Below are 18,671 nucleotides of genomic sequence, written 5' to 3'. Positions count from 1 at the left end.
TCATAAAAAAATGATAAAATTATGTTTTTACTTTCACTTTAAAGGTCGCATTACCAGCACTGCGTCTCGTACACTGCATTGAGCCCTGTTGTTTCCTGAATGGTTCGAAACATGTGATATCGGTTAGCTGTTGGAATTATGCAAGAGTTGGCTAGGGAGAGTCAGTCATGCTTTTACCCAGCTACAACCTGCAAAATAGTTGACACATTGACTTGTTGATGCTGCCAGTCTGGAAATAGCATCTTGTTCAGTAACTAATATTTTAGTGGTACAAAAATGAATGCAGAAAACTCTTCCTTACCATCATAAAAACACAAATGGTTACATGTTAAACTACTGCCACTGAAAACTGTCACATTTGTCTAACTTTGAGCTCATGTGAGCAGAGATAATTGTTACTAAATTTTTAACTTTATGTATTCAATAATTTGTTCATAAATAGTTATATTTCTATGAAAGTTTTGAGCGTTTTAATCGCGATCAACTTTTATCAATTTTCATCTTGAAACCTGTTGGCAATCACATCATCTCGTACATCAAAAACAGTAGCAAATGACACAATAAAAATATGGTTATATTCTGATAAACTCTAAAAAAAATTGTGTAAGTTTATTTTAATGCCAATGTAGTCATGGCCAATCTTACTTTAATTCCCTCACCGGTGAGTGCACAGGTTTCCAAAATGAGTAAGTATAAACTTGTTCAGTAGCAAAACTTAGACTAAATTTAGTCAAATAATATTACATTTCAATAATAATTCGATTGAACCAATAACGGTATTTTTCTTATTTAACCTATTTACAACAATTTCACATAACCTGATATAAATATTTGTAGAGTGCTATGCCCTTATTGTTATCAGTAACATATTCAAAATATTAGGTAGAAAACATTGTACAATTCAAAAAAATTTGATGGCCCTCTGAGGTGATTTGAGTTTGTCACATGTCCCAAGATAAAAATTAATCACCAAACATAGACCATCAAGACTGAATTAATCGGATATCTGAAGATTGTAAACAATCTCAAATTGTTTAGTTGTGTTTCCACAGTAACTACAAAAAATTAATGTATATTGAAACATACTTTTAGATTATTCTTATAACGAGCGTTTGGTTTCATCAGGATTTAAACTCGTGACCTTTCGTACTCACAGCTAGAATAATACCATTAAACCGTCAAGCTACAAATTCCGCAAAAAAAAACTATTTCTTGGTATTGCCTCCCAAGCAGCAACAAAGCATAATCACATTGAAATGCCCTTGCAAATCATTCTTAACAAATTTGTTGGTTTGACTGGGTCTTAAACATGACACCATTCGCATTCAAAACCAAAACTGTGCTCTACACCATCAAGCTACAAATTGCATAAACTAATACTGTTTTCTTAAAAGTTTCTCCCAAGCAACAACAAAACATATCGACACACACACTTCTGGATCATTCATTAAAAAATATTTGGCCAAACTAAGATTTGAAGCTGGGACCTTTTGCACCAAAAACGAGAATCGTAAGCACTACCCAAGCGAACCATGAATAGCGTATACTAAATCTGACTTCTTGGTACAGCCACGACAACAATAACCAATTTTTTTACTTTTTCTGCCATTGGGAGTGCGAGTGCCATTGCTTTCCGTCGGAGCAATCAAGATATCAATATGATTCAATTGGATGGCGCTGAGGCACGAAAAATGAGACAGTGTAGGGGTTAATAAATTTGGTTACAAAGACAGATTTTAAAGGTACGGCAGACTAAATATGTACTATCATTTCAGGCATTTAAGGTTTACACAATGCTAAGCTTCTACAGTTTGCAATTACTATTAGCAAGTACAATTGCCATTCAGTGACTGCCAATTGCTGATTAGCAAATCTAAAAATTATTAATTGCTTAACTAAATAAATACTTTCATTCAAAATTAAACTAGTAAACAATGTATATATTGCATAAACAAGAATTCGTTTAGGTGCTAAAAGCTATTGCTAGTTGCTAGTTACACTATGAATCTAGCCATAGCAGTTCTAAGCCAACTCATAAAAGTTAGTATTGCTAATTTGCCAATTATAGCAAATTAGCAATATCAAAATTCAAACAACTTTAATATAAAGACCAATATAGAACCTGAAGGTGTTTACTCGCAAATGTTGCAAAATAATTATTGTAGAGTTATTGTGGTATTGGGCAAGTGACAAACATTCGCTTAGTTATTTGTATATTTGTTAACTTGGAGTTATCTCATACATGCAACATTCAGCAATAAATAAACATATTTTTTCATCCAAATAAACATCTACTTCTTTCTTGGTCCTTTTAACTTATGGTATGAAGTTTGAAAGTTACAGTTGTTTGACAAAGTTTGAAATCCTTTACAATTGTTTTTATTTTCTCCCTTAATTTTTTTTTCAACTACACAAAACACTTTTTTCATGACATGTAGTTTGAAAGTTTAAATGGTAATTGTTGTTATATGTTGAATACAAATCAATTTTCTGTCCAAATACATCTTTATTACCCAAGCAACGTCTAGTAGCACATCTAGTCATATATATAGAGTCAGCTATATACAAGAGAGTGCCCTAGTCCTCAAACATTTTTTATTACCGAAAACATATTTTATTATATTTAATTGTTTGCATAGGTTTTCAATGGATAAGCAGCTCAAAAAAAAGCATCAAGATAATCAAGTAAGAAGCACGGAGGTATCAGTATCAATATACTATCTTGTTCATTTCTCATAGCTTATTGAGCAGTAGATTTAAAAGATAGTTAAATATGACTTCAAAGACTCTAGAGCAGCGGTTTCAAAAGTAGTATTAGCAATGTTTAACCGTGTCATGTACAACCATAATTGAGTAGTGGTTTACTGTGAGAGCTAGTATTAGCTACTGGAATAAATAATAATTGTAACTCAGGAACAAAACAGTGACATCAAACAGAGGCTAGGATAAAATAAACTAAGTTTCAGTTAACCTAGCTATGTTTGAGATGCCTCTTGGTAAGGGGAGTTGGTCACGCTTAGAAGTGTGCAATATTGAGACAACTTTGACATGGCCAAAACAAATACTTTTAGTTCTAATCGATTTCAATTCCAACCAAATATGAATTTAGTTTTATAAACTAATTAGTTTCAATTTTAGTTCTAATTTAGTTTTAATTCTGTTTTAACTTTTAAAACATGTAATTAGTTTTTCTAGTACAAAGATGGGTAACTAAAGGGAAATAATAATCTTGAAATGATAGTTAGTTTGACACATTGGGGAGACAAGTCTTAATAAAGCTTGACCGGCTTCACCAGGATTTGAACCCGGACAGCAAAGTTTGCGACAGCGAATAAATGATAAAGCTTTAAGCGGAGCACTTCCAATGAGGGAAGTTGTAAAAAACACATTTGCAAGATCATTTACACAAACTGAAAACTGTGCCTTATACAAAATATATTAAAACAACAAAATCTACTTAACATGTTCTAAGGTGAAGGCGTAATGGTGTAAAATGAAGTATAACGTGTATGTAAGTTAGCTTTATGTGTAAGTATTACTTACAGTATTGATATCAAGCTATTACTAGTGCTTCAGGTGTTGTAAACATAGTTTTAATATAGTGTTTTAAGTTTAGACATTGCAGAGTTTTACCACTTAGCTAGTTAGCAAATATAAAAAATTCAAATATATAAATAAATAAACAATTTTATTTAGCAATGAAAATAGTAAATGTTGTATATGTCAATGTGCAAAATGAATTTGTTTGTGCAAATACGTTTTCAATGTTTGTACAACACCGGGACTCATCTAGTTACATTATAACTTTAGCCATACCAGTTTTGAGCTTAGTCAGTAACAATTAACTAACCGATCATGGCAAGTCAGTCTGGGCAAACATCAAGCAACCCTAATATTACAAATTTGATAGATTTTCCTTTTAGAATCAGCTACAGAAAAACCATACATGTGAGTTGCTTAGCCATTTGACCAGAGAAAAACCATGAACGATAACAAAGTGGTAGTTGTTAGCAAGAGTAATTCAATGTTGTGGTTGTCATGATTAATTCATTGAAGGGGCTAATTATTCTAATACTTTCTTCAAACTTTTTAATTTATAACATATACTCAGATTAGGCATCAGATCTATCAGCAATAAATATATTCTGTCACAATGATAATTAACAATTCTGATACCGATTACTGATACTTAAAGGTTGACTTGCAACAAAATTCACATTACAGTTTTTTGGCATCAAAAGATACGCCATGTCTTACTCCTTGGTGTTGTAGGTGCCAAATGTGTAGAAAAGTGATAACCAGCCCTTAAAAGCTCAAAAACTAAAAGCCGCTGTTGATTGGAATCTATTTATTTATCTGACGTAGTCATAACAGTTTGGTTATTGTCTTGTCACGTGATTTTCTCACGTGAATTGAAAGGCCAATAAAAAGCTCAATATAAACTTATCGTAGCAATAGTTTATGACAAACTCTTCCGGTTTTACCGAAGACCCCGTATCAAACATAGATGCTCGTTACTTTACATTTTTGTTTCAATTTGGTCTAATAGGCAAATCGTAATCAGATCATGGGACCCAATGCTTCGCAAATAATTTCTGCAGTAATTTTTGAATAATACAAGTGACCAACAGGTTCGTCATGACTATCAGACAATGATATGTACTCCTTCAAGTGAAGGCTAAAAATAAAAAATAGTTTTTACGATAAGTTATAAGATATCACTGCTAAAAGTGACCGCATTACAATGATGATAAAAGAAACACGTAAGAACAATAGACATGGTTTTATTGAATGTGTGAAGAATATTTGTGAAAATATTTCGACGAATAAGGTTACATGAATGTGTAAACAGTAACCATCCTGTAACCACTTTGTCCCATTTCAGCCATTCTGGAAAACGAATCCAAACTATGGCGGTCTCGTGTGGCTGTGATTACCTGTTGTCTTTTTTTAGCTTTTAAGAGCTTGTAATCACATTCCCACATATTTGGCATCTACAATACAACAGAGTAAGACATGGTGAATCTTTTGATATCAAATAACTGTAATGTGAATTTTGTTGCAAGTCAACCTTTAACAAAAGTTGTCTGGAAAAGCTATGAACAAACAAAAGGAGTGAACAACTCCGATTTATAGCTTTTTCAGACTACTCACGCTAATGAAACTGACAACTCTCATTAACAATAATTTTTCGAACCAGAAAAAGTAAGTAATAAATATGTGGATTATGACTGAAAGTGTGGATGAAGCACTTACCCTGCAGGTCATCATAGCTTCCTATCATGATAAGTTTAGCATGCGAGTAAAAATTCGGTAGTAGGGAAACAGGAAAGCAGATCTTGGCCTCCTTGACAATGCGTCATATACATATAGTCAGACTAACAAATTGACACTTTAGCCTACTCAATTGCCAGCGTGACACCAGCTCTCCTATAGAAATAGTAGCGTGTACTTATCTTAAAAAAATAGTAAACCAGAAAGTTGTCGGTAAAAGAATTAGCCTGTAGTCACCTTCACAGAGCGAATAACAAGTGTGAAAATCTTTAGCACAGGTTCTGACAAATTCTGAGAGAGTCATATTTTGGGGCTATACAGACAAAGGACATTTACTATTAAAACCCCTTTTGGATAAACAGATGAAGCCATTTGGTTGAAAACTCATGGAAATTATTTGCTGATGCGAAAAGTTCTTGCATATTGATGCAAATGGCCATGAGCGAGCATGCATTCAAAAACAAATCACTGTTTGCCTTTTTATCAAAATAACAAATATGTCAGAAATTTAGGACAGATTTAAACACTATAACATAAAATAACTTCAAAATAAGTAGAGTCCTCTTACCAGCACACAATTAGGAAGAAACTTGTTATAATTGGTTAGCAGTTGTTATCAAGTCAGTCATCAATCGTATGGATTATAATTTTAACTCTCAAAATAAGGCGACAAAACCAGACGAGATTGGACACCCCAAGAATCAAAAGTTACATGATAACTCCTTAACTTTAGGTTGGATCACTAACCAGAAGTCACTAAACATTATCAGGCATTAGGTGTTAGACATATTATGTCCAATACCTACATTATGAGTTTTGTTTATAAAATCTGCTGTCGGATTCCACGCACATTTGTGTATGCCATTGGAGTTCAGTAACATATATTTGACATTTTTAAACGGAATGCAGTATTTTAACATTGTCTGTGGTTCACGGGGATAAATGATGAACAGCAAAGATGAGCTATGCAAGACATTAAAATCAATAATGTATGACATTTTGTGCCATTAGTTTCAAAAGGTACTTTCAATAACTATTACTGGCAGTATTTCACGGTGAGCTTTCATGCCCTACCAGTGACTACTTTAATTTGTAAATTTAATGTAATTATAAAAAAGCTTTGAATATGTAATATGCCTACCACAGTGATATGCCCGAGTGAGCAACAAAATGTACCATACTAAAAAATATATTGGGAGGTCAAGTTTGATTAAAGTATAATGTAGCAACTTAATTCATAAAGATTTCTTGCTCATGTGAGAAAATCAGGCTCACTGATGAAATTGGTTATGAGGAAACAGGCCTTGGGAAAGCGAACTTTTGCTTGCATTTTTACTGAATTCCAAAATTGTCAAAAATTTAGAATAATTTTAAAAACTATAACATGAGTGCTTCAAAAAGATATATTACCCCACACACAATTAGTGAGATGTTTGCCATAATTGTTCATCAGCTATTATTGAGTGAGTTATCAATTGTAAAGAATATAATTTTAACTCTGAAATGAAACAATGAAGTCAGACAACATATGATACACACAGGACTATAGTTAATTTCAAACTCTTTGATCTCAGGTTACTAGTAGTGCCATCAGCCATGCGATGAGTGTTATGCAGACAATTGGGATTGTTGAAAAGGAGCTTAGCATTTTGCCATTGACATTTATATAAATACATCTACATTTAGCTATTTCTAAACCAAGAATTAAATTTAAACCAAGACTTCTTAATCTAAAGGTTGCTAAATTGCAAGAAATAAACATTCACTAAACATGTGCAAGTGCTTGGTATCAGGGAGGGGGAGATGGGGGATATTGAGGAGGTAAGAGTTTAGGTTACAACAAAGAGTGTTAGCAATATACAATCTCTAGCATATGGCAGTCAATGGTGATCCTGAAAGAAGCTCAGCCACAATTACTCACTTTTGTCTTTATGTATAAGAAGTAGAGGTCTAACTTATTACTATTTGCTGTCTATTTGTCCATATTTGAATGCGGTCTATAGTTTCATGATTGCCATTTTAAAATTGCAATCATCACGTTTGTGCGCACACTTGATGGTTGCGCACACTTGATGGTTGCGCACACTTGATGGATGTGTGCAAAAAAAAATGCAAAATTTTGCTTGCCTTTTCACAACGTAACAAAAATATACAAGTTAGCAAATGCTTCAAAGGCTATAACATGTACATGTATATGTATAATGCACCAAGAGAAGTATTACCATTACACAACTAATAGCTAGTTAATTTTGCATAAAGTATTTTGTAAGGGGTTTTGAAGGGCTACTTTGTTTAATGTTACACTGAGGAAAACCACTGACTATGAACTGATGATCAGACCTTTAACCCTTTTGATGCCATAGACACATTTACGCGTTTTCTAAGGTAGACTTTTTAGCAATTGCGTAGTAAATTAATTTTATTAATCGTTGACAACATAACCCACAGTATATAGGACTTTTATGATATTGACAGTGTTTGCCGAAGATTTCTCTATAAAATTAATCTAAAATAAAGAGCAAATTTAAAATTTTGTTTCAGAGTATCCAACGTGAAAACGATCATTTTTTATGTAAGTTTTGTTAAGTACCATGCGAGTCAGAAAACAGAAGATTACTTATGTTGATGACATAGCTAATTCAGATTCAGATTTTTGTGATTATACAAATAATTAAAATAGCAGCACTTATTTTGATAATGGTGCTAGCAATAGTCTTGTAAGATAATGAACATTGTACAAGGTCGTTTTAGCTTTGTGGCGATCGTAGCTTCTCATAGCTTTATCATTGCACAAAATACAGATACATCTAATCTTTTGCATAGCAATGTTCGTTAAAGCGTTGGAAAACCAAAAAATGCAACAAAAATGTTCTAGATAAAGTTTGAAACTAAAAAAATAGTCTATACATATCATGAAGCAATATCGGCAATCTTCGGTAAAATGGCTGGCAGTATGCTGATAGCTACAATTGTACGTGGATGGCAGTGAAAGGGTTAAAGAAGTTTTTTTACAATGCAATTCAAAACGAGCTGTTTGTAACTTTTACCAGTACACTCAAAGAATTAAAGGATGAGCAACTCCAAAAAGAAGAATAAATTTTAGGTTATGATTAAGTCTATAGGTAAGACTTAGTGGTAATAGCATTGCATTTTATTTCTAGTTCATTTAAGTTCAATATCAATTTCACATCATAGACAATGGAACTAAAAATGAAAAAAGTGAATTTCGATTATCTGGGTGCTCTGAACTCTGTATGCATACTCTGAAATGGTTTATTTGAAGAACAGTATAAAAATAATCATATTAGATTTTATGTTAAATTAATACACAATAAACATTAGTTTAGTTTTATGCATATCTGTAAACTCTGAGTAATCACCTATATACCACTGTCAGATACATATGATAGACGTAGTTGATGCTTCTTAAAAAAATTCATTTTCCTATTGAAACAATCACAATAGACTAATGAACTGTTGCATAGGGCATTGCATTACTAGCCCTATGCATGAGATTATTTAATTAATTCACACTGATACTTAGAAACAGCATTTGCAAGCAGAGCTATGCGGATGTCAGAATGGCATCCATCAGGGATTCAGACATGCGTGATGCAATGTTAGAATACTAGCCACCAGAGTTCAAAGGGTTAATAAATAAGGTTTATGTGAAGTAAAAAACCAGGTAAGGTTTACTGATAGTTGCCACAGCATTTCACAGGTGACACAACTCCTAAACACAAAAGCTTTCTTTGGGAGTTGCTATTCCATGTCCGGGTGATCTGCTGTAACCTTCTCACTTTTTCACAAAAATAGGCAATATAAGCAGAAAGGTCAGTAAGGGCAGCAAATAACAACTAGCTCACAAATGGTTCCTTAATTAAAGAAATATTTCAAATTATTCAAGGTCGCGAGTTCAATTTTTTTGCTATACAACTTTTTTTCAGCATCAAACTGCAATTTCAGACAACTAATAGAAATACAGACAAATGTAGCTCTAATTATACTAAATATTGAACATATAACTAGTAGGACTCTTTGGTATTTTAAAACATCTAATAATGAGTATAATATAAAATACATGTAGGTGTTATTATCACATGTTAAGTGTAACGATGCTGAATAGAACTTGAGTTAAAGGAAGAGGCAATAAAAATACTAGCACTGGCATAAGCCATGCAATGAGTAGTATGCAGACAACATGGGAGTGTTGAAAGTGAGATTAACTTTTTGCTATTGCACTTTGTATAAATAAATCTACATTGAACTATTTCAAAATTTAAACTAAGAATTAGTTTACAAATTTTTCAACATTTTAAAACTTCATAAAAAGCTTGTAGTCACTAAATTTGAATCATACATACTTTCTTAATTTTAAAATCTCAACAAATAATTGAAACAAATTTTAAAATTGTTTAAGATACTTGTATAATCTTTAAATACTTGCTTCAAGTAATACTCTTTTTAAAACAAACTAGCTTTGAATTACATTATAAATGCAACCACATCACTAGAGATACTAATAGTCGTACATGTACTAGCATCAGCCAAGCAATGAGTGTTGTATACAGAACAAGGGAGTGTCAAGTATGAGCCTAACATTTTTTTCTTGTCCTCTCCCAAACTGTTCTCGCAGTGAATCAATAATCAACTTAATTTGTAAAGTTAGCGCGAATGAAACAAAAATTGTCTTTATTGATTTATGACAATGCCCATAGTCATTCCATAAATCATTTTAGTTCAACACGCACTGCTACGATGAAGAGTTGGCAGGTACTGTTCTTGTGCCTATAGGCACTTACCTCAGCTGTGACAGACAGTGTTCTTGGTAGGTGCAGGACTCTCTATTTCACTTTTGGTATGAACGAAAACATCTGTTCTACTAGTATTACTTGCATGGCAGATCAAAATTGATTTTATGCAGCACCAGAGTAGATATATGTCAGCTTTCTATCTGTCACACTTCTGCAATTCTACAAATGCAAAAAATGCATCATTTTCTTGTAAGTTTAGGCTTAATATAAAAAGTTGGTAAATTTTACTTACATAAAAAATTTCCATTAACCTGCTTATTGTAAATATCGGAGCTGCCATTTCCTGCTTTAGAATACCGCATACTCTTATATTATTTAAGCCAATACTAATGCTTCTAGAATGGTAACATAACAGGTGGAATTTATCTTTGAAATTTAAAGGAACAATGAATCTTATTGCTTTCTGATCTATTTATTAAGATGTTCTGCTGCTGCTTACAACATCCAGGTAGCACAATTAATTTGAAAAATCTTACATCGCTGCAAACTGTCTCAAAAGGTTTGAATAACTATTGTCATTAAACAGTAAAGGTTGGGTAGTTTTTAAAATGTGGACTAGCCGGTAATCAAACTAACCCAGGGGTTTAAATTTGTAGAACAGGTGTGAATTGTGGTGCTGCTAGTGCAGATGTCAACAGTAAGACAGTAACGATTTACTGTGGCTGTGTAAACATTGCTTGTTAGTGTAACTAGCTAAAGTTCTAACTGCTTCTCTTCCTTTTTTTGCACAACTGCAAATTATCTATTATTTATTGATAGTGCTACCTTTGACTGTTTGTCTTTTTTGTTTGTGTGACTCTAATTGGTGTGGTATTTACTAGTAAGCAAACTAAACTTAAAAATAACTACTGTAACTATTTAAGTCTATAAAAGCAAAATTTTTGGGTGACTCAAACTTTTGTTTAGCACAGCTATTGGGTTACAGCTTGACTTCGCAGTTATCGTCATGAGTGCAAACAAAGTTTTAAAAGGTTTTTCAAGAGATATTTCCGACTTGAGATATTATTGAACTTCGTTGGGGAAAACGGTGTCTGATTGTTATGAATAAATAAAGTGACTGCTCTGAACCACGAACGCATGTTTTATTCAAGCAAACACAATCCATTTTGATTCCCAATTGGTTTCCCAAATAGTTCCCTCAAAATAAAAATCAATCTATTCACAACATAATGAGAGGCTCAGCTAGAAAGCTGGATAGGAACCTAAAAAGTATCTTAGCAACCATTTTCAATAAAACTGCGTTATGCATTTTGTTGGCAGGCACATATCATGTATAATTAAAAAGCATGACATCAATAAAATTAAGCTACTAACTCAATAACAAACACTTTAGCATATCATTCTGCAGTTTCAATTTCATCTGTTTTACATTATTTAAAATATTTCCATCTTAAATCTGTAAAGACAACCTGCTGTGCGCTATCTGAATGGTTCATTTATTTTCCGTCATAGAGTTTTCTATAAAAAAATAAAATAACTTTGTACCAATTATGCAATTCCAGTAAAGCATTTGATAGATTGGTCTATAAATGGTTTGCAAAAATATGCAATATTGTTTTGGTTTGAAGAAAACCAAATGATACATGTAATTCTTACAATAACTTGAAATTCCACGGTCATACAGCCCACGACCAAAGTAATATGGGAAAAAACGGTACTGATAGTTGAGAAATGCAATAGTCGCAGTCAAATGGCACTGCAGTGCAGTACGATAACTGCAATGGTAGCTGTAATGTACTGGGTGTTATTATGTATAACAAACAGCAATAATGAAAGGAAAAGTTTACAAGTTTATATCTTGCCCCTGCAATAGGAGAAATGCAATATTGGAAGTAAAATGCACTGGTATTATTAGAATAACCAATATTATTAATATTGTAATACAGTAATAATAGAAACCAATGCACAATTGTTTACAATTTAAAGAGTCATAACAACCGATATCAAGAAGTTGTGATATTTATCTAGATTTTTAGAAAATTTATTTAACAAAATTCTTTCGAAAAAATAATAACAGTAACATATTGCTCAAAATCGGTCACTATATATTTTGATCTTGTACAATTGATTGACTATTCTTATAGCTGAACCTTATAAACTCAAATAATTATTCTTATAAATAAACATCGTAATGATCTTATAAGATTTGTTGGAAAAATATCACGTCATTTCCTTTACTTTCACTGCTCTGGACTTCAGTTGGAATAACAAAGTATTCATTATAAGTGCCCAAAACGTCAGTTACTTTGAAATCGGCAAAAAAGAAACGATTATTTTCTGTACTTCTACATTAATTACGGAAACCTCCGGCAAATAGACAATGCCATAGTCTGGTGAAATGTGCACGTTTTTCTCGTGAAATGTGCACGACTTATTATTTCTACTATTTGTCCCATGGCCTTACTGGCGTTTCGTTGGCCAGTCTTAATTTTGATCAGAAGAAGCTTGTCAAATTTTTATCGCGATTTTTGACAAAATTAATCTGTCTATTTATGTATAATCCGATCAGATGGTTTAGTTTTAGGAATTTGTGGTAACCTTTTAAAGACTTGGTAACATATTTAAATAGGTTTAAACATGTTTTGTATCATCACTATACTTAAATGACTTTACAAAAAATGTTCAAATTTGGTGATGAGATTTCGTTACAAGGATTTGCGACAGCCGTGAATGGATAATTTATCGAGAATCATGTGTGCATGTGCATGTATCATAACTCTCCCAACCAACCGCTCTGCTCGTGTTTGGTTGATTGATAATTTCTATCTTAATAATTTCAATAAAAAGTGCTTGTAGCTTTTTCTCTTTAGCAACATTACTTATTTCTTCTGTAGCTCTTTCATTTTCCAAGGTATTTAAAACTTCTCTTGTCAACTTTTCCAAATCTTTGTCCAACAACTTCTTGATTTCTTTTATTCAACCTCATCTTTTTTACATAAGGTAAAATTTCTTCTATAAAAATATTTTGACAATCTACTATGCACTATGTATAATGTTCAATTCTTTTTACTCGTAGATTTTACTACATAAAAAATAAAACAATTGTACCATTTATTCAATCCAAGGCACGAATTCAATAGTTTTGAATGTTATATATATATATATATACATATATATATATATATATATATATATATATATATATACATTATAGAATAATATAATATATAATATAAAAATTTTAATTTAAACTAAGACTTAGTTTGCAAATTTTTCAACATTTTAAAACTTCAAAAAATGCCTGTAGTCATTAAATTTCAATCATGCAGACTTTCTTAATTTTAAAATCTTAACAAATACTTGAAACAAAATTTAAAAGTGTTTAAAATACTTGTGTAATCTTTAAATACTTGCTTTAAGTAATACTCTCTTTAAAACAAATTAGCTTTGAATTACATTATAAATGCAACCACATCACTAAAGATACTAATAGTCGTACATGTACTAGCATCAGCTAAGCAATGAGTGTTGTATACAGAACATGGGAGTATCAAGTATGAGCCTTACATTTTTTTCTTGTCCTCTCTCAAACGGTTCTCGCAGTGAATCAATAATCAACTTAATTTGTAAAGTTAGCGCGGATGAAACAAAAATTGTCTTTATTGATTTATGACAATGCCCATAGTCATTCCACAAATCATTTTAGTTCAACACGCACTGCAACAATGAAGAGTTGGCAGGTACTGTTCTTGTGCCTATGGGCACTTACTTCAGCTGTGACAGACAGTGTTCTTGGTAGGTGCAGGACTCTCTATTTTACTTTTGCTATGAACGAAAACATCTGTTGTACTAGTATCACTTGCATGGCACATCAAAATTGATTTTATGCAGCACCAGAGTAGGTATATGTCAGCTTTCTATCTGTCACACTTCTGCAATTCTACAAATGCAAAACATGCACCACTTTATGGTTGGTTTAGGCTTAATATAAAAAAGTTTTTTTTTTTTACTTACATAAAAACTTTCCATTAACCTGCTTATTGTAAATATCGGAGCTGCCATTTCCTGCTTTAGAATACCGCATACTTTTATATTCTTTAAGCCAATACTAATGCTTCTAGAATGGTAACATAACGGGTGGCATTTATATTTTGACATTAAAAAGGAGCAATGAATCTTATTGCTTTCTGATCTATTTATTAAGATATACTGATGCTGCATACAACATCTAGGTAGCACAATTAATTTGAAAAATCTTACATCGCTGCAAATTGTCTCAAAAGGTTTGAACAACTATTGTCATTATACAGTAACGGTTGGGTAGTTTTTAAAATGCGAACTAGCCGGTAATTAAACTAACCCAGGGGTTTAAATTTGTAGAACAGGTGTGAATTGTGGTGTTGCTAATGCAGATGTCAACAGTAAGACAGTGACGATTTACTGTGGCTGTGTAAACATTGCTTCTTAAAGTAACTAGCAAAAATTCTAACTGTTTGTCTTCCTTTTTATGTACAACTGCAAATTATCTATTATATATTGCCAGTGCTACTTTTGAATGTTTGTCCTTGTTGTTTTTGTGACTCTACTTGGTGTAGTATTTACTAGTACGCAAACTGAAAACTATTAAAAATAACTACTGTAGCTATTTAATTCTATAAATGCAAACATTTTTGCGACTCAAGCTTTTGTTTAGCACAGCTGTTCGGTTACAGCTGGACTTTGCAGTTATCGCCATGAGTGCAAACAAAGTTTTAAAAAGGTTTTTTCAAGATATACTTCCAACTTGAGATATTATTTACCTTCGTTGAAGAAAACAGTGTCTGATTGTGATGAATAATTAAAGTGACTGCTCTGAACCACAAACGCGTGTTTTATTCAAGCAAACACAATCCATTTTGATTCCCAATTGGTTTGCCAAATAGTTCCCTCAAAATAGCAATCAATCTATTTACAACATAATTAGAGGCTCAGCTAGAAACTGAAAAGGAACCTAGGAAGTATCTTAGCAACCAATATCAATGAAACTGTGTTACTCATTCTGTTGGCAGGCGCTTATCACGTATAATTAAAAAGCATGACGTCAATAAAATTAAGCTACTAACTCTATAGCAAACGCTTTAGCATATTATTCAACAGATTCGATCTGATCTATTTTACCTTATGCAAACTATTTTCATATTAAATCTGTAAGGACAACCTGCTATGTGCTATCTGAATGGTTCAGTTATTTTCCGTCATAGATTTTTCTACAAGAAAATAAAAAATCTTAGTACCATTTATGCAATTCCTGAAAAGCTTTCGATAGTTTGGTCTATACCAGCCCATTGTGCTTGTATTTATTTGGTTAAGGAAAACCTACCAACAGCTTCAATGGTGAATGTTTTGTGTAGCTCTTTTTATATTCGACGGCTGTACTTTGTTCTGTTTTGCCGCGTATCCATCTTAAAAAGTAAATTAATGTTATTTTTTTCACACTCTGATTCAATCACTCCTTGATTTCATTTTTTCCTGTAACTAAAAAGGATCATAGATTAAAAAAGACTTTCTTTTTGTAAACATTGTTTTAAAAAAATGGCTCCAACTCTAAACAAATTTTTACCATACTTTTGAATTTTAAGCAATTTCTATAAATTCTGCTCATAAATTTGTTTCCATTGATTTCGATACTGTAGCGATATCCTTGGTGGCTTAAAAAGATAATAGTGTTTGCAGTATTTTTACAAAGATAACTCTGTGTACATCTCTGTTGCAAATTTAGCGTAGCAAAAGGGGGTTTTATAATTAGCCTTGAATCAATAGATAAAACATGGGTTCATACGCTATAATAGTGTTCCTTTTACAGGTCTGTCTTTTGAGCGTAGCGAACTAATTGTATTTTTAACTAACTAACTAGCTGACACTGTTACATACTGCTAGAGTTGGTTGAAGCTGTTGTAGTTAGCAGGGCACCAATCTATTGTATTTAATGCTTTATGACTGTACTGCAGTTCCAGGTATGACATAGTTACGCACTATTATGATAATTGCGTGTAATTTAATTACTATAAATTCCACTGTCATACAGCCCAGGACCAAAGTGATATTGGAAAAAGAGAGGGTACTGATGGTTGAGAAATGCAATATTAGCAGTCAAATAGAATAACTGCAATGGTAGCTGTAATGTACTGGGTGTGGGTGTTATTATATACAACAAATAGCAATAATGAAAGGAAAATATTATATGTTTGTATCTCTCCTCCTGCAAAAAGAGAAATGCAATATTGGCTAATATTAGAAGTAAAATGCACTGATTTTATTAGAATAACCAATATTATTTATATAGTAATAATATAAAACCAAGGCACAATTTGTTTACATTTCAAAATGGCATAGCTAACGATATCACGAAGTTGTGATATTTATATAGATTTTTAGAAAGTCTGTACTACGTAGTCATTGTTCTGTAGTCATCCAAACTTATAATTAATAATTGTAATAATCTCACAAGAAACGTTAAAAAAAATCATCGTCATTCGCTTTATTACTCTGCGTTGGACATCAATTACAATGCGAAAGTAATCAAATGTGTTGGCAAATGAAAATGAAAAAGTTGAAATTGGCAAAAATGAAACGATTTTGTACTTCTATGTTAATTGCCGAAACCTTTGGCAATTCGAAAATGCTATAGACCGGTGACAAGTGCACGTTATTTTTTCGTGAAATGCGCAATACTTTATCGTTTTATTATCTGTCGCTTAGCGTTTCCATTTCCGGTCTTAACTTTTATTAAACCAAGCTTTTCAAGCGTTTTGTGGCAATTTTCGTCCAAAGTAGTCTGTCTATTTGTGTATAATCCGATCAGATGGGTTAGTTTTAGGGATTTGTGGTAACCCTTCAAAGGTTTGGTAACATATTTAAATAGGTTTAAATGTGTTTGGTATTGTTATTATACTTTAACAACTTTACAAAACGATGCTTAAATTTGTTGATGAAATTTCTTGACGAGGGTTCGTCTCATTGTTGATAAATAATTTTTGTAAGTTGTGTGCACATGCATTTATCATAGAAACTCCCACACTTCGCTCCGCTCGTTTGGTCGTGGGAAAACATAAACTGTGGACAAGGCTGTCATGAACTTGCTAAAATGTGGTAAGCTGTAAGTTGATGACCGGTCCTCTTAACCATCGCCCTGACTGATAATGACTACTGATCATAGCCAAGCTTTAACTTTGTAACTTCAGAAAGGAAAGAGGATATCAAGATTGTGATTGATGCAAAGTTTCAACATATATTATGACAAAAGTTACAAAAAAACAGCAGTTATTTTTCCATGACTGAGAATTTCTACTTCTTATTAATCTCACAGGTTTAGCAAGCAAAAGTTGTGATAGTAAATTAAATGGTATTTAATGCAATTGAAACTGCTGCATTAGTTTTATGTTTACTGGCTGTCTACCTTAAGTAACATACATACTGTAGGTATATATTTTATCTGATTTGCTCTAACTGAGAATTAATGTACTGCTTTTTAGACCTAAACAAAACATTAATTTGTAAAGAGAATATTATAATTGCTTTTGAGAAAACATGGTGGTTGTATATTTATTCTAGTTGTTACCCAGTGACTAATTTTAGATAACAAAATTGACAGTTGCCTAAAATTGTCAAACTGAAAAATTGATAAGCTGAACACTTCAGTATTAAACAGATACTGAAAACATTCGTCAGCATCATCCCGCAATACCAGTCTCTATACAGTAGTCCAATTTAAGAAGCTGTCTAAATCTGAATGTTAGCTACTGTCAAATGAAGCAAATAAAAACTTTTATAGATAACTCAAGCAATTAATCCCATATACCGATAAACCTTTCATGCATGAAGTAGAAGAAAGCCGCTATAAATCTTTCAAACATTTAACTTGTATCTGTAATCTGACGGCAGTGTGATCTCTTGTTTTGAATATCTTCCACGTGGCTATGGGAAATTAGAATTGTAAATCAAATATGAATCTCATTTTGAATTATTCAATAACTAAAATGCAATAGGCGCAAACTGACAGAGAGTGTCTAATTGGTTGTCAAGAGTTAAGCAGATGTGTATGTATATGTCTTTGGAGAAAATCAATGACTGGCTGAGAATATTTCTTTTGATTGCTTGTCCACTCATTCAAACCATGTTCTTCAGAGAGCCAGAAGCATAAACTATAAAAATGTTCAATCCTAGATGGCTTTGACCGTTGTTGAGGAAAGCGGTTGTTGATTTTCCATTTTATCTTTTTAGCATATCAGATACATCTCAATCTAGTCTCTCTGGTTGTTTATGAGAGTGCTTTCATGGGCTCAAAGCTCTTTTTACTGTAACTGTTAAACACAAGTTTGTCATTTGTGTCATTAGAATATTTCTGGGCTGAGTTCGATGTATTGAAAACTTTGCCGCTGGCTCCTTTTGCCCCATAATTCACTCTATTGCCAGTTAACCAATTTTTGTGAAGTGAAGTTTTTCTCCTTTTGACCAGGCGTTGATCATATACATGTTCCTAACTAGAAAATCTTATTTTCAATTGCTTAAATTTCAATTAACATTCAACAAAAATTGTAAAGAGAACCCTTTAGCTACTTTTCAGTGCCATTTCACATGTAACAATAAAGGCAAAACACAACAATG

The sequence above is a fragment of the Watersipora subatra genome, chromosome 6 (genome assembly GCF_963576615.1).
Source record: "Watersipora subatra chromosome 6, tzWatSuba1.1, whole genome shotgun sequence".
NCBI lineage: Eukaryota > Metazoa > Bryozoa > Gymnolaemata > Cheilostomatida > Watersiporidae > Watersipora > Watersipora subatra.
Note: the sequence above shows the minus strand (reverse complement) of the source record.